Source organism: Protopterus annectens, chromosome 1.part1 (assembly GCF_019279795.1).
Source record: "Protopterus annectens isolate FY-2018-M chromosome 1.part1, PAN1.0, whole genome shotgun sequence".
Taxonomy (NCBI): domain Eukaryota; kingdom Metazoa; phylum Chordata; order Ceratodontiformes; family Protopteridae; genus Protopterus; species Protopterus annectens.
This window is the reverse complement of record NC_056726.1, coordinates 928,780,173-928,799,620: the sequence shown is the minus strand read 5'-3', so window position 1 is coordinate 928,799,620 and position 19,448 is coordinate 928,780,173.

The following is a 19,448-nucleotide window of genomic DNA, read 5'->3' as shown; positions in this document are numbered from 1 at the left end:
TTTCCTAATGTAGTAAAAACAAAAACTTGCAGCAAAAATACTATAATAGTACATATAAAATATTGTTTTATTTTATTTAACATTTGTTAACCAGAAAAGTCCCACTTGGAACAAGACCAATTTTCAGCAGAGGCCCTGGCAGAAACACACCAGACACATGTCTTTGTAATGTAGAAGGAAACTGGAGTACCCAGAGAAAACCCACACGAACGCAGGGAGGACATAAATAATCCTCACAGAAGGCATTCCAGCCAAGAATCAAACCAGAGAACCTCTTGCTGTGAGGTAACAATGCTATTTCTGCAATACTGCACCGCTTATTGTTAGTGGCTTAATAGCTTACTCCCATAATTAGTCCTACTTAAACAATTACTGAAGCTTTGCATTAAAATCTTATCACTAAAATAATTGACTTTGGAAGCCAGTGTAATTGAAAGTTTTTTTTTTTTAATTTTATATGAATGAATTCACCCATATGTGAGCTTCATCAGATCATTTTTTAGTAGTTACTCCTTAGGCCAACATAACATTGACCCAACTAAACTGTATCACAACAATGGTATCAGTCTTTGGTATACATTAAAAGAGGATAGTAAAATTGGGGGTAGAAAGTACTGTGGATTTTGAGATGGGGAGAAGAGAGAATATGTTAACAAATTCTCGAACAACATATTTAATGTAAGAAATTGTGCCAATGCAACTTCCCACCGTGCACTCTGTTTTAATTGTGTAATCATGCCTGTTTTAGATCTTGGAAAGTGATTGACTGATTGATTGATTGATTGATTGATTGATTGATTGATTGATTGATTGATTTACATTTCTTTACTTGGGTAGTACACTGATCAATACTGACTGATTTCAGGCTCAGCCCAGCTGAAATACAAAACATTTCAAAAAGAAAAAAATACAGAAATGTAAACAATAACAGAGTAGTTCAGATTAATTACATAGAAATAACTCCATATATGCATTCCTATGAAAACTCTAAAACTGTACACATATATATATATTTATATATATATATATATATATATATATATATATATATATATATTTATATATATATATATATATATATATATATATATATATGTGTGTGTGTATATATATATATATATATATATATATATATACAGTATGTATATATTTTTATATATATATATATATATATATATATATATATATATATATATATATATATATATACACACATACACACACACACATATATATTTTTGGTGAAATTATATACACACACATATATTTTTGGTGGAACACAGCAATGGACACTGTGCTCCTCAGCATCTTGTGGTTGGGGCAACTGGTGGTCGGGGGGGGGGTCTGTATCACATTATCGAAATTCCAAAAGATCGAATACCATAAGCTCGACCTTGGAATCTCGAAATGTCATATACTCAAATGCTCAGAACAGCAAATTTTTTCCAAGGGAAAAAATTTGCTGTTCCGACAATATACACACACAGCACAAGCACACCAAAATACATAATCCACACATACACTCTTCACTGAACCCTACACTAAACCGTACATACACTACTAGCTATCCACTTACCTTAACCCAACCCTAACCCTAAGGTCCCTAACTAATGCACACTCACCTTACCTGCTCCCTAACCCTAAGGTACCTAACTATTGCACACTCACCTTACCCGCTCCCTAACCCTAAGGTCTCTAACTAACGCACACTCACCTTACCCGCTCCCTAACCCTAAGGTCTCTAACTATCGCACACTCACCTTACCCACTCCCTAACCCTAAGGTACCTAACTATTGCACACTCACCTTACCTGCTCCCTAACCCTAAGGTCCCTAACTAATGCACACTCACCTAACCCGCTCCCTAACCCTAAGGTCTCTAACTAACACACACTCACCTTACCTGCTCCCTAACCCTAAGGTACCTAACTATCGCACACTCACCTTACCCGCTCCCTAACCCTAAGGTCTCTAACTATCGCACACTCACCTTACCCACTCCCTAACCCTAAGGTACCTAACTATTGCACACTCACCTTACCCGCACCCTAACCCTAAGGTCTCTAACTATCGCACACTCACCTTACCCACTCCCTAACCCTAAGGTACCTAACTATCGCACACTCACCTTACCCGCTCCCTAACCCTAAGGTCTCTAACTATCGCACACTCACCTTACCCACTCCCTAACCCTAAGGTACCTAACTATTGCACACTCACCTTACCCGCTCCCTAACCCTAAGGTCTCTAACTATTGCACACTCACCTTACCTGCTCCCTAACCCTAAGGTCCCTAACTAATGCACACTCACCTAACCCGCTCCCTAACCCTAAGGTCTCTAACTAACACACACTCACCTTACCTGCTCCCTAACCCTAAGGTACCTAACTATCGCACACTCACCTTACCCGCTCCCTAACCCTAAGGTCTCTAACTATCGCACACTCACCTTACCCACTCCCTAACCCTAAGGTACCTAACTATTGCACACTCACCTTACCTGCTCCCTAACCCTAAGGTCCCTAACTAATGCACACTCACCTTACCTGCTCCCTAACCCTAAGGTACCTAACTATTGCACACTCACCTTACCCGCTCCCTAACCCTAAGGTCTCTAACTAACGCACACTCACCTTACCCGCTCCCTAACCCTAAGGTCTCTAACTAATGCACACTCACCTTACCTGCTCCCTAACCCTAAGGTACCTAACTATCGCACACTCACCTTACCCGCTCCCTAACCCTAAGGTCTCTAACTATCGCACACTCACCTTACCCGCTTCCTATCTCTAAGGTCCCTAACTATCACACACTCACCTTACCTCAGTCCGTTCGCATACCTACCTTAACCCGGTCCGTCACCTACGCACCACAGTCGAGGAAATAGTAAAGCCACAGAAATGGCCCGCTGAATACTTTCCCCAGGAAAATATTCGGTGTTCTGCAGTTTCGCTATTTCAAGCATTCTCTGAATAAGGGTCGATATTATAACATTTAAAGTTTTAAGACTTCAATGTTATAATATAGACCTGGTCATGGAATCTCACCTTGGCCTCTTGTAGATATACTGGCTTATTATAAAGAAATAAAGAAAATAAATGAAGAAATGATATGTCAAAAACATTGTAAAAGTTGTGTTTGCCAGAAATGACATAAACGCAGGGTTGTAATTTGCATAACTTTTACTATCTGGGGTGAACAGTGTGAGGATTTCTTTTTTTCTTTAAGATGGTGGATATGGATAAAACTATAGCTCAAATTGTTACTACTGAAAAATAAAGCAAACATTTAAGGTTATGAAATTAATAATGCTACAGAAATACCATTTTTCTGTGATTTTACAATGCTTATGGAAAGATTATCCCTGGAGCGTATGTCTTTGCGTTGTGGGCAACAGCGCTAATTGCATATTCATGTTGTGCACCGCATTAAAACATAAACAAGCAGTGTTGTGTTGCTGGCTACAGTGTTGCTGGCCAGGAAGCTATATAATGCAGCATGGATGGCAAACATTTAAGCAGTAGAAAAAACTGGACTAGCATGATTGCACAGAATGTCACAATGATTACTAGAATTTATCATATACTAATGTATATGTTCCAAACACAGTACAAGACATTGTATAGAGCACAGAGTATTGTGGAATCCCATTCCAGGCATTCTGCACAAGCTGTGTAAAAAATCTGTAAGGGTACATGGACTGTGATTTAAAATAAACAGTCAGGGGAAGTGTGTTTATTGAATAGGGACACACAGATGAATTTTAGGCATGAACACCAAGAAAAAGGACTGGTGAAACATTGTAATGTACTGCAGATAAAGGCATGTAAATGGAAGACAATTTTAGCAGGAGCACTAATCCCATCTTAACATGGTATAGTATGGACTGCACAGTGACAAATGTATATTATGTGACTGTCAGATAAGGTGACATAACACTGGAGAAGATGTCTTTTGGATATAAGCATTCAGACATGAACAAAGGAGAGGATATCTATTAGGGATGTTATATACAATCAAGGTTGGGTGCATATTGTAAATCTGTGCAAACTGATTTGCCTGAATATGACTGCATTGTCAGCAGAGGTTTTCAAGTGTGACACAGGTACAGGCTCATGGCCAACAGTAAAACAAGCATGCACAATCACAGACAATATCAGAATAATACCACCAGTAATACCATGTCTCTGACACAACAGACGTGATTCTGAGTGATCATAGATGGTGCTGCATGAACACATTTGTACAACTATTATGACATGTCAGCAATCAATGAGTGTAATCAAGCACACTCTCCTGACACTAACATATACCGGACTTGTTAGGAGGGACACTGCTACAACTGTATGTGAAATTTATGGCCACTATAGGTTAGTTGACTGGTGTGCATGGCATATATATATATATATATATATATATATATATATATATATATATATATATATATATATATATATATATATATATATATATATATATATAGTACAATTCACACTATCACAAATGTAACCCATGCCATCAATGTTGTTAAGCAGCTATGTCACTGGAGCAGCTATCACTCATGCATCTAACACCTTAATATTTATCCTGAAAAATAAATAATACTTAGGTATGCCAAAGTGATGTGTGACAGCTCACTTTGGCAAAGGTGGTACACTTCAGTTACACATCACTGGAAGATGTGTAAGGAAGGACATGATGAAGGCTGCATTGTACTCAGGTACTGATGTGGTGAAGGCTGTGAAGTATGAAGGTATTATGGTCTATCACATAGATGTACTACACATACTCAGTAGCTGTGTTACATGCAAGAGAGTAGTCGCCACTATGGCCACATGCTGGTGGGCATTCCACATACCACATACTCCAGGACACAGGTCACATACAAATTTGTCTGCTTATAGGGTGTTACATCAACATTAACCTTGGTCTGTGCATTTGTTTGCATAACAAAACAAATCCTCACATGTTTTTGTTTCATCTCATATTTTGTCATGGTTGTAGCAACAATCTTTGGTGTGTGTTGATACTGTCTGTATTATACTGATATCACAGATGGAGTCAATGAATTCCCACAACCCATAGTCCTACAGACAGCTGATCAGACACAGGATTTGTATGTCATTGGCATCTGTGATTTAAATAATGAACAGGAAAGGGCTTAGCAGATAGTCCTGATGTACAGACCTAATCAACGGACACAAGATATAGGTCACTTCACACATTTCAACATATTTAAATGTCACATATGTGATCCACTGTTCTAAACACTTGGTGATATAGGTGTTTATGGATACATCTGACAGTGTGGAGTTTTGTCAAATGCCTTGGCCTGGTCAGGTTCCACAGGATGATAGTCTTGTCATCATGCATGCCGTACATGCCATCTATGAGGACATCTGACAAATTTAACAGACATAGATGTAGCATTAACAACTCACACATGTCTGTTGCATTATTCATTTAGAAAAGATCTATGCTGACATGTTGATCTACATCACAGATCAGGAGAGGCAGGATTAGTCTGTACGTGCACGCATCAGGTGCTGTCCCCACCCCACTCAGATGGGTGCATGTTGACGTACACCCTTCTACGGGAACATAGTCCATCTGGAGAAGTGTGTATCCAACCCTGTCAGGTAGGTGTATGTTCTGATTCTTGCTACAGGCAATCTGTGATGTCACAGCCCATCGATTCTGTGTGATATGCTTGCATGAAGGTAAGACAATGCATACTGCCTATCTCGATCTGTCTTAGAATTTGGACATAATCCTCCACTCAGATATCTTTGAAAAACTCTACCAGCTGTAGAATAATCCTTACATCACTAGATGGTTAACCATTTGTCTCACCAACAGACCACATACTGTGAAAGGTGGTGAATCAACCTCTACCAGTAGAGCTGTCAACACTGGTGTACCCCATGGATCTGTACTGTGCCTTATACCATTTGAAATCTATTTTTTGACAGTCTGTGCTACAGTATACAGCCTTTGGCTTACAAAGTTTTCTGACTCCTGCATATTGGTTGCAATCATTGTGTCCACCAATGATGTTAACAGGTACACTTTTAAATCCCGAAATCTCGACTTTTAAAATAACAAACCCAAAACATTGAGATTTCGATATCTTGACATTTAAAAGTGGGGAAAAAAAGACAGCTAAAATAAAGTATTTGCAGGGGGGCAAGCCCCCCTGCACCCCCATACCACCTACTTAAATATACCAACTCCGAGATTGTGCTACAGTGAAGAGAACGGTAATGCTCCTGTTGCAAGTGGCATATCATTGCTGGAGCCTTCCTGTGTTCTGAAAGAGTGCTCTTCACACTATCTGGAGATATACAGAGCTAAGTATATTTTTCTGGCACTTCAGAGTTGTGTACTGTTAATTGTTGCTTGACTGATTTTATATCATTGCTGGCTGACTTCAGAGTTGTGCACTGTTATGTTTGCTTCACTGTATAGTTTTTCAGATCTCTGCTGAAGGTGTTAATTTTCCCCACCGCCCCCTATTTCCAAGTTGGTATAACTGGTTTTACATCCTGTGTGTTATCTGACTATCTCAAGGTTTACTTGCATAAAATTAGACCCTCTTAGTAACAGCCTGCATATCATTGCTGGAGCCTTCCTGTGTCCTGACAGAGTGCTCTTCAAACTATTTGGAGATATACAGAGCTGAGTATATTTTTCTGGCACTTCAGAGTTGTGTACTGCTAAATGTTGCTTGACTAATTTTATATCATTGCTGGCTGACTTCAGAGTTGTGCACTGTTATGTTTGCTTCACTGTACAGTTTTTCAGATCTCTGCTGAAGGTGTTAATTTTCCCCACCTCCCCCTATTTCTCTGTGTCTTAAGTTGGTATAACTGGTTTTACATCCTGTGTGTTATCTGACTATCTCAAGGTTTACTTGCATAAAATTAGACCCTCTTAGTAACAGCCTGCATATCATTGCTGGAGCCTTCCTGTGTCCTGACAGAGTACTCTTCAAACTATCTGGAGATATACAGAGCTGAGTATATTTATCTGGCACTTCAGAGTTGTGTATTGGTAATTGTTGTTTGACTAATTTTATATCATTGCTGGCTGACTTCAGAGTTGTGCACTGTTATTTTTGCTTCACTGTATAGTTTTTCAGATCTCTGCTGAAGGTGTTAGTTTTCCCCTACTCACCCTCCCTATTCCTGTCTTCTTGTTTAAATTTGGAGGCTTTTGCAGTTGCCCGCCCCCACTGTAGATTTGATCTGGGACACTCCCCCCAGTCCCATCTCTTTACCTCATTCTACCTAACAGACTCCTTCTGCACTTGTTGTTAGTCATTTTTAATTTAATTGCATTTTTTAAACTGTTTGGTCTAACATTGCTTCATACTCAAGTGTGCTAGCTTGCACTGCATTTGAATTGCTTTTACTGCTGTTTTAGCTACTTTTCTGTATTAAAAAAAAATCTAAGCCTGTTTCCTACCTTTCCTGTAACTAGTGTAGTCCAGATTCAGATTTGCTGTATCCAGGACTGTATGTAAGCTTCTGAGCCCCCCAAGCTTTCTGCATTGGAGAGAAGCCTTCTAGCTTATCAGTGGGAGTGGTAACCACTAGTTAACCTATCTACCATATAAGGAGTGGTTCTGGCCCAGAAATTGTAGTTATTGGCCATTTGGGCAGTTTTTCCATCTCTATCAACTTTCCGATTTAAAAGCCCGCATTTGCACTTGTTTCCCCCCTTTCCTGTAACTAGTTTAGTCCAGATACAGATTCTTAGTTTTAGCACTTGAGTTTGCATATTCCTGATCAGCACTTGTTCAGAATTTGTTGTAAGCACTAAATAACCTACTAATTACTACAGCACTCACCCTTCCTCTTTACATAGAGGAAAACAGTTTTGGTACTTACTTTCCTCACTTGCTTAGAGAAAAACAGCTCTTGTACTCACTTTCCTCACTTATCTAGAGGAAAATAGTTTTTTTTTTTATTCAGGCATGTCCAAGGGTCAGCTCCCAGTGTTCTCTCCTGTCTATCTGATGAATCTGGGCATCTTGGGGCAATGTAGAAATTGCCTCATGTACACAGACAACGCTCTCCTCCTACCACCCAACACTACAACATGTGAGAAATGCACTTTTCTGGCCAAACTGGAGGTAAAGCTCTCTCTCCAACCAAGACAGAACTTGACAGTCAAGTGGAGAAGGTTGGGAGGGTGGCCTAATGGTTAAGGTGTTTGCCTTACAAACACAAGGTGCAGAGTTTGATTCTCACAAGCGATAATTGGCTAAGCTTAAAATGGCTCACAAGAGCAGTTAGCTTAGTACCAATCTATGAACCTCTATGAACCTCTATGAACATTTGCACCACACCACACTCATCACATAGTCTCCCTAAAACTACACCACCAAAATCCACACATAGAAACATAAAAACATTTGCGGAGGCTCTCAATAATAATCTGCTCAAGAAACAGAGACCTCCAAAGCAGAAATGCAACCAACCTCCACTCCCCCCAACACAACCCAAATGACACATAGCCCACAGACTCAGTGTGCCACTTAACCACAGCCAATAATGCAAAACAACATACCCAACACACTAGTCATAGGTGACTATAGTCAGGCACACTGATATCCCACTCACTAGGCGAAACAAGGAAAAGGCTACTGTCAGCTGCCTGTAGGGTGCCAGGATCCACCACATAACCCACACACTCAGGTCATTCCACAACAAGTACAAATATGACTCTGTCATTGTCCATGTTGGTGTGAACGACCTGAGACATACCTCCCTGGACTACATGAAAAGAGACATGGAAGAGCACTCCGATCTTGTAGCCCAGGCAGGTATGACCCTAGCCCTGAGTAGCATTCTGCCATCACCCAGAATGATACCGCAATACAAGGACAAAATGATTGACTTCAACAATTGGCTAAGCTTCTGGTGTCATTCTAAAGGGATCCAGTATCTGTCTGCCTGGGATGACATGGTAGACAGACCATGATGCTTTGCCAGAGATGGCCTGCACCTGTCACCCCTGGGATTCTGGATACCGGCTAAGGTTCTTGCCGCCCCTATAGTGCCTTTTTAGGCAAGGTTCAAATGAAAATTCACCACCGTAACAGGAACAGGCAAGCAAGAACTGAGGGTGATGCTACTCAGTGCTAGAAGTCTAAATCTCAAAATGCACTCACTCGAGGCACTCCTTAAAATGGAGAACCTCAATATCTGTGCAGTGACAGAGATCTGGTTCAAGGCTCCAGAGAGCACCCCTACACTACCAGGCTATAACTCATGCCACACATTTTGGCCATGTAACCTGGCCCTCCAGGTTAGTTGCTCAGCATAATGCAGCTGAGGTTACCCAAGTGCAACTAACTCAGGGCAAAACTGCAATCCAAATTGTAGCTTGCTACAGATCCCTCACCATGCCCCAGGATTCCCACCCCTCTTTTCTTGATGTACTGGAAAATATTAGGGTTCAACCAAACACCCTAATAATGGGCAATTTCAATTACTCCACCATTAACTGGGAAAACGACTCATGTACCAACTCCTTCTCTCAACCCTTTCTAGAATTCATAAACTCCAATGCCCTGGATCAACTCATCCACACCCCCACCAGGGGCAACAATATCCTAGATCTAGTTATTACCAACAAGAGTGACCGGTGTTCCACACCTGAAGTCAACACCTCATTGGTCCGATCCGACCATAAGCTAATTATCCTAGATATCCACATCCTGTCCCCACCCCCCATTAAGGAAACCATGGTAAAAAATGTCTCCAAAGCCAACTTCATGCTTCTTAAGACAGAAGTGGTGAACTTCATGACACCAATGCAGATGGACAATACAGTTATGACTACTGAATCCTACACAATTGCACTTTATAAGCACTTACACGAGTGCATGGATTGTGCTATCCCAAACAGAACCAAGATGCTATCCCCCCAAAAAAGGAAGCCAATCTGGTGGTCCCTTGCCATAAACAAACTGTACAACAGAAGGAAGAAACTGTTGCAAAAGAGAGTAAAATCCCATGAATGGAGGAGCTCCCTGGTCAGCCTCAGTAAGAAGCTGCGATCCCTGGTAAAATCCTCCAAAGCTAGTTACAAAAACAAAATCGCCATTGATTCTAAAGACAACCACAAAGCATTCTATAGCTATGTCAAGAATCTCAATAACAACACTCAGATCTGCTCTGAGTTACAGCACAATGGCACTAAATATACAGACCCAACTGATATTGCCAACATCCTGGCAGATAGGTTCAGAGCTAACTTTACCCCCCCCCTTACCCCCTAAATAGCCCATCTCTATACCAGAAGAATGCAAATTTCCTGTAATCATGACTGCACAGGTAAAGACCACACTCTCCAAACCAAAAGAACACAGCATCCATGGGACCAGACAACATCCCAGGCTGTGTTCTGCACAAACTACAGAATGAACTGGCACCCCACCTAAGTACCATGTTCAATCATAGCCTCAACTCAGGCTTTGTGCCTGCTTTATGGCACACAGCAATGGTTATCCCAATCCACAAGGGGGGAGCCACCATGGACCCTGGGAACTACTGCCCCATTAGACTGATGAGCCTGGTCTGCAAGGCCATGGGACGTATCATCATGGAACTTATAAACAAAGACATTGGTACTCTCCAAACGCTGGACCCCACCCAGTTCGGGTTTGTAAAAGGCAGATCGTGTCTCCTAAACCTGATGGACTTCTTTGAAGCAGTCACCAAAGCTGTAGACAAGGGTAAGGTGGTTCACACAGCCTATCTAGATCTTTCCAAGGCTTTCAACACCATCCCCCACTCTGGAATTATAGATAAACTGACTAAACTAGGTATAAATCCCTATGTCACAAGATGGGTTGCCAACTGGCTCACTGACAGAACCCACACTGTGAAAGTAGCAGACTCCAAATCCGACTTCAGACCAGTGACAAGTGGAGTACCACAGGGTTCAGTCCTGGGTCCCCCCTCCTGTTTGGTATCTACTTCTCTGAAGTACAGGCTAACACAGAAGGTCTTTGGCTAATGAAGTTTGTAGATGACTGCAGACTAGGAGCCATAATCAAAACTCCTAACGATGTGGACATCCTACAAAGGGGCCTTACTGAGAGAGATGCCTGATGTCAAAGCCTTGGCCTCAAGCTCAATGTCAAAAAGTGCATTGTCATCCCCTTTGGTAAAAACTCTGTACCCATGAACTACAACATAGGTGGTAGTATACTTAACAACGAAAGTGTGATTAGAGACCTTGGGATACAGGTGGATAGTAGTCTCTCCTTTGATAATAACATCACCACAGTAGTCAGGAAATCCTTCTACATGGCACACCTCATCAAAAAGGTTTCTCATCCAGAAAAAAAGAGGTAATTGTTCCCCTCTACTCATCACTCATTAGACCCATTATAGAGTACAACACGCCATTTGGTCTGTACCTCACAAGACATCTACAACAACTGGAAAGGTTGCAGAAATACCTCACAAAGAGGATTACCGGCCTCAAACAGATGCCCTACGCAGACTGTCTCAAATAACTCCAGCTTTACTCTGTCGCATATCGCCTACGCAGCGGTGATCTTTGCCTAACATACAAAGCTATGTCAAACCCAGAGCTGTTGGATATGCTCCACTTTAAGAAGTCTCAATCCCTCCGAGCTACATGCTCTAGGGACCTAAACCTTGTAACCACAATAAACAGAACATGTCAGAGGGATAGATTCCTGTCCCAGAGACTTCCCATACTCTGGAATAAACTACCTATCTATATCAAACAAAGCTCCTCATTAGTACTCTTCAAGAAAAATCTTGATGATTGGATGGGAAATAGGAAATTCACCCCTGGGATCACTTCTGTGGCTCTGCTCAACAGTGGCACAGGAAAATAATTTTCTTGAGTGGCAAAAGCCAGGGTACCTTTTTGGCTGGGCTTGTATAGGCCCCATGGCCGATAGCCTACTATTTACCTATGAACCTATGTTGCATTTACCATTCTCTTCACTGTAGCTCAATCTCAGAGTTGATATATTTAAGTAGGGTGGGTGTGGGGGATGCAGGGGGGCTTGCCCCCCTGCAAACACTTTGTTTTAGTTAATTTGTGTTTTTTTTTTCACTTTTAAATGTCGAGATACCGAAATCTCTGTGTTTTGGGTTCATTATTTCAAAACTTGAGATTTCGGTATTTCAGGATTTAAAAGTGGACCAATGTTAGCATACTACAGGATAGCTAACACAAATGATTGGTGCCAAAGCCACACACTCTACTAATAAATACAAAATGCATCGGGATTTGGGCCTTCTGAAAAGAGGAACTCTCTGGTAATTACAACACTGACAGCACTCCCCGTATGCTGAAAACAATTTTGCAAGACCTGGGAATACACATAGGTAGCAATCTGAACTTCAACCACAAAGTGTCCATGGTGGTATTGAAAGGCTACATCATGCACCTCATAAGTCAGGCCAACATATCCAGATCTGAGGATGATATAACAGCACAGTACTCAATCCTCATCAGAACACTAATAGAGTATAATGCTCCCTTTTACGTGTACCTCACCAGACACATGCAGCAGCTGGAGAGACCATTAGAGTTTCACACCAAGAAAATACAGGTCTGACAAACCGTGCCATGACATACATCAATAGAATGAAAGGCCTATCACTGAAATCTGTATCATATAGGATGAGGTGACTTATGCCTGGCCTATAGGCCATCTCTGACCTTGCTGTGATGGGAATACTGCACATCTGCAAATCAGCAAAGTCTGGTGAGAAGAAGATGGTAATAACTGTGCCCCATGTGCTGGAGTAAAATGCACTCTATAATGTTAATCAAGTGCACAAACACACATACACACACACACACACACACACACACACACACACACACACACACACACACACACACACCAGTTGACTGCAGTAAGAACAGAACTCCTACCTATATAGGTACAATGACTACAGAACTCTGCATTTAAGGCAAGAATCACAGCTCAAGTCTGACTTGGAAGGTGGTAGACAACAGTTAACAGGTGATGACATCAGCAGGGTCTGGGGAGTAGAAAATGGTAATAGCACTGTCTCACATGCTGTTGTTAAATGTTCTCTCTAATGTCAAGCAAGTGCACAAATACACACGCACACATCAGCTGAATACAACAAGAACAGAACCCCTATCTATCTAAGTACAGTGACTATAGAACTCTGTATTTAAGGCATATGCCACAGCTCAAGTCTAACCTGAAGGATGTCAGACAACAGTTAATAGGTGATGACGTTAACAGGTTCTAGGGAGGAGAAAATTGTAATAACAGTGTCTCAAATGCTGGTGTAAAATGCTCTTGCTAATAACAAGCAAGTGCACAAACAAACACACACACACACACACACACACACACACACACACACACACACACACACACACACACACACACACACACACACACACACACACACACACCAGTTGATTGCAGTGAGAACAGAATGCTGACCTATATAAGTATACCAACTACAGAATTCAGTGCTTTACACAGGTCCAACAGCACAAATCTGACATTTGCAAGGCTGATGGATATCTTATAGTGGATGACATCAGCAGTGGATGCTGGGGTGAAAATACTGGGAGGCCTGCATAAAATGGATTTGTAGGCATGTGTAAGTGTCAAAATATTGGCAGTCCATGGGTTTAGAGTGGTAACTGTAGGATTCCCATGTATGCTCCTCTGACTAGATAGTCACACAGCTCCCAGATGACTGCACTAAAAACAAAACCCCTACCTATCTGACTACACAAGCTAGAAAGTTCAGTATTTTCTGCAGGTGCCACAGCACAAGTCTGACTTTTACAAGGCTGCAGGTCAAATTATAGTTGATGACATCAGCAGTGGATGTTGGAGAGAAGTGGTTGAAAGGGCTGCCAGAAATGGATGTGTATGCATTTGCAAGACTGCAAGGGTCAAAATGTTGGCAATTCATGGTATTGGAGTGGTAATTCTAGGCTACACACTTATGTTTCTCTGACTAGATAGACGCACACCTCCAAGTTGACTATAGTGAGAACAGAACCCCTAGCTATACAGACTAGAAAGCTGAGTACACACAGCACAAGTTTTACTTTTACAAGGCTACAGGACAATTTATAATGGATGACATCAGCAGTGGATGTTGGAGAGAAGTGGTTGTGAGGGCTGCCTGAAATGGATGTGTAGGCATGTTCAGCTGTCAAGATAATTCATGTTCTGCATGCTACCAGATTACTGAGTGTACACGGTGTAGTATTTGGTGGATGTGATCCCATGTGCAGGTATATTTTAAGAGAAAGGTTCACACACTATATGCAAACAGGTGTCCACATTACTACAAGTGTTGGGAAATTAGAATGTGTATTATCATTCTAAAGATATGCATGGTATGTAACAAAACATGTGATATTTATTTATGTAGTAGATTTCATATATTTGTGAACAAGTTCTGAGAGACCAGGGTTGCAATACATGGGGAGGCAAGAGATGGCTGGATTTTAAATATGTGACATTGTATTAGACAGGACCTTCCATTTTTCTGTGACCAGATATAGTTTCTTGTCAGGAACACTAGATGCACAGCAAACAACAGTAATACATGTTATTGTCCACTTAGCATAGCGCACCACAGAGCAGCAGGTTTGTGTGATGGCTAGCAAAATGTTTGCGAATGTGGGATACACATTTATTCCACTTTCCCCTGTTTGTGTGAAGTTAAGCAGTGCACACATGTGAGGCTCATTGCTAAAATGATGACTGTGTCTGAAATACACTTATTGCTTAGCTGACCTGTGGCAGCAGGTGTAAATGCATTGACACATTTATTTTTGAGCACATCTGATATAGGGTTCAAATCCAGGTGTATGTGATACCTTTACATAATTCTTGATAATGGAATGAGATTATACTTTAAGCTACATTCACAACATGCTAATGTATGTTGATGTAGTGTGGCCATACCTCTCAACAAGGAATCATCAAAAATCTGGACAAAGGCCCATGAAAAGTAGGTACAACTGGAAAAAAATCTGAATGCTGACTAACATAGATTTTACATACATAATTATGTAACCCTGCCCACTCCAATGGAATTGTGGGATACCAACATTCAAACACAAACTGAAGAATAGACAAAATGTTAAACACGAAATATAACCAGAACAATAGTGTTTTATTTATATTAATACTTTGAGCTTGTTGAACTTGTATACAACTAAAATTCATTTTTCTTTTATAAAAATAAAATTAAATGCTAGTAACATGTTATTCTAGCAACATTCTAAGTTTATAAGAATAATATTTTAAATCTGTCCATGTTTTGGGGTCTTTGACCCCCACCTCCCCTATTATTTAAGCCTTTAACCAGATAACTGAAGATTTCAGCTTATCAAGTGCAGTCCAGCTATAGGGCTCAGTTCAGTACAAGTAGCCATCTGCAGCTGTTCTCTACAATGCTCATCTCACTTGTAAACAGGTCAGCTGCTGCTTTCTGGCCATGGCTCAACCTGTGGCTGCCCATGCAGGATGAATATATCTCATCTACACAGATCAAGCAACTGCCACTTCCTGACTGTACAGCACAGCTCAACCAAGGATAAGACAGAAAAAAACAAAACACCTACTGCTACCCACTGTCTAGATTAACATGATAAAGTATTGTTAACTGCTGATCTCAACTCATTATAACACAGCCACCCCCTCCTCCAACCTCCTGCTAAATGGCTACTACAGCCTCACCATTACCACACAGTTCTGGTGATATGTCATTTGTGAACCACAGGTTCCTTTACAGAATCAGGCACAGCTCACTCATGGGCTAACTAGATGGGTGATGCTGCAATGCAAAGTCTAGGATGGGAGGAAGTTACTAAGGCAACTTGCATGCCTGCATTCCTTTTTTTTTTATACATTTTATCAGTTGCCAAACAAAAACTGACCTTTAACTTATCCTGAACAATGGCCAAGACACTTTGTGCAAAGGGAAGCTGCACCCCTCCCCCACCCAATTCATCAAGATGCACCCCCCCTTACCGTGTGTCACATTCCTGTTTCATTCTTAGTTGAGAGTGACAGATAAAACAGTAATATCTTTGCCAGATGTCATGTAACAATCCACAATACTAGCAGAAAACAAAACACAATTCAAATCAATAAAACCAAAAAATGAACTCGGTTCTATTAGTATTATGGATTAAATCAAAAAATGGAGGTTGACTAGGAAATGTGTTCCATGGATGAAAGCACTTATCTTTAATAAAATTAGTGTTTGATCAGCAACTCATTTCCTTGTGAGCCTTCATTTTTTTGGTTTAATTCACAATACTAATCAGACCAAATTCATAATACCAACACTCTTTGTCTCATAAGCAACAACACATACAAGCAAACAATGGAAACTATGAATCACCTTAAGGAGAGGGTATCTACATTTTAAGAAAACAAATGGGAATCATACAAAATATGATTAAGAAGGCAAGGTGTTCAGAGACATCTTGGGAAAATAAAAGCCAATCAGCCACACTAAAATAAACCCAATACTGAACTTACTGACTGGAGAAAATGTAGGGTACCAGCATAGTTCCTCTCTCTGTTCAGAATCTAATTTAAGATGCATCAGAGTCACAGCTAAAGCTGCAGATTGGAACCCTTAGACTTCTCAGAGGATTCGTCCTCCACTCTGCCCCCTTGGTCCATGTTGACAGACTCAACAGAATAGGTGTCCAGCAGCTTGATGATCATGTGTAAAATTAATTATGTCTAGTTAAAGTAAATGAGAGTTTCCCACAAGCTGCCTGCAAGTTGGCAACTGTTAACAACTGACCTTTTCTTATATTTTTGAAATTTACTGATTCTCCAAGAGTCAGACAGGCAGTCAGGCACTGCCTTATGAAGCTGATGCTACCATATACACCCCTATACCTTGGCGATGCATGCTGATGTCAGCCATAAATTTCAAGTTGTAGTGTGTGTGTGTGTGTGTGTGTGTGTGTGTGTGTGTGTGTGTGTGTGTGTGTGTACATATATATATATATATATATATATATATATATATATATCTATATATATATATATATATATATATATATATATATATATGTGTGTAAGCAAAAAAATTGGTTATTAAAGGGGCCAGTCAGGAATTCATGGTACCCTATTATTTTGCCCTCAAAACTGGAAAATACCGAATAATTAATTTAGTATGGTTTAAAAGTATGAGTGCAGTAGCTGTAAGCTGCACCATGTAGAGGTCACTGCACCAAGAAAGAGACATTCAGCATCGCTTGACATTGTGGCAAGATGCCACACTCTGTATAAACATAGAGGCCAAAAAGAGAAGGGCTCTGAAGAACACCATGTGTGTTGTACCTTTAAGAAGCATTTCTAAGACCTGAATGTGCATATAAATAAGAGGCATGTGATAGCTTCCATGTCATTTTATGAGTACAGCCAGAGTGTGAGCATCTATGTATGAGACAGCTAATTTGTATATAAGTTAAAGTTATTTAACTTCATTTCTAATGTGTTTGTATATAATAAAGCTGCTTGAACAGAACCCACAATGTTCGTCTACTTTATCTTGGCTAGATGAGCAACATGGTGCCAGCACCGGGATACCAGAGATTGCTATTCAGAGTCACGAGATGCAGAGTTAATGGTGAAGGCAAACTAAGTGAACTGAGAGCAAAAAAGGGTCAGAAACAAGCTAAAAGTAATGAAAACTTGCACGAACGATTTATTTATTAAAAAAGACAAAATAGAGCATTACAAGGGCACCAAACGCATTACTACGCAAACAAATAGCACAAAAATATTTATTAAGAAAACAAAAAACATAAAAAGCTTATTAATCAAACCAAATGTTTGAAATTAGGATATCTGATAAAACAAGTATCAAAAAAATATATAAGGGGTTTAGAATTACCTCAGAATTGCAAAACAAGTATGTTTAGAGTTAAAATGAGCACAAGGAAATATAATGGGGATAAAAAGAGATTAAATGAGCAAATCGGATATAACAAAGGGCAAAAAGGGCACATTAAGGATAAATAAAGCAAGGCAACTGCATGTTTTTTGGCGAATTAGTGTGTTTTGACATAAACCACTACTTTGCATTAATTGGAGCTCTGATTGGTATAACGAGAATTCTTTGAAGTATTTCAAAATGTGTAAAAGTGCTTACAGTGTGTGTTTATTACTGTGCATTTATTCCAATGAGTTTGTTGTGTGCAAAGTGCCACTATTTTGTAAAGTGCAGTCAAACACAGCCATTTCAGAAAGTTTCTTGTGCTGGGTGTATCTATTCACAGAGTGTTGCCATTACAGAGTGTTTCTTGCACTATACAGAGTTGTTTAGCAAAGTACAGCCATTTTGGGGAAATTTCAGTGTGCTGTGTACTGTTTATTCGCAAAATGCAGTTACTTCAAAATGTTTCTTGCTCTCATCTTCTTTCCCCCAGTTTATTTGCATAGTGCAGTTATTTGAAATGTTTCTTATGATGATGATAAATGACTTTTACAGTAAGTTGATTTCAAGAGTATTATAGTGCCTGGGAAAGTTATTTTGCAAAGTTTAGTTATACAGAGACTTGTTGCACTATTGGGCATAGTTACAAGTCATCATCATCTTCTTTCGGCTGTTCCCATTAGGGGTCGCCACAGCAGATCACCTGTTTCCATTTCTTCCTGTCCTCTGCATCTTGCTCTGTCACACCAACCACCTGCATATCCTCTCTCACCACATCCATAAACCTTATCTTAGGCCTTCCTCTTTTCCTGTTACCTGATAGCTTCATCCTTAGCATCTTTTTCCCAATATACTCCGCATCCCTTCTCAGCACATGTCCAAACCAACGTAATCTTGCCTCTCTGGCTTTGTCTCCAAACCTTCCAACCTGGGCTGACCCTCTAATATACTTATTCCTAATCCTGTCCACCGTCGTCACACCCAGTGCAAATCTTAACATCTTTAACTCTGCCACATCCAGCTCAAACTCCTGCCTTTTTGTCAATGCCACTGTCTCCAACCCATATAACATACCTGGTCTCACTACCCTCTTGTAGACCTTCCCTTTCACTCTTACAGGTACTTGTCTGTCACAAATCACTCCTGACACTCTTCTCCACCCACTCCATCCTGCCTGTACTCTCTTCTTCACCTCTCTTCCACACTCACTGTTACTCTGAACTATTGACCCCAAGTATTTAAACTCATCCACCTTCGCCACCTCTACTCCTTGCATCTTCACCATTCCTCTATCCTCCCTCTCATTCACACACATATATTATGTCTTAGTTCTGCTGATCTTCATTCCTCTTCTCTCTAGAGCATATCTCCATATCTCCAGGGTCTCCTCCACATAGTTACAAGTACTGGTATAAATTTCTGGCATACGTATATGTGTGTGTTTTCGTGCATACTGGCAA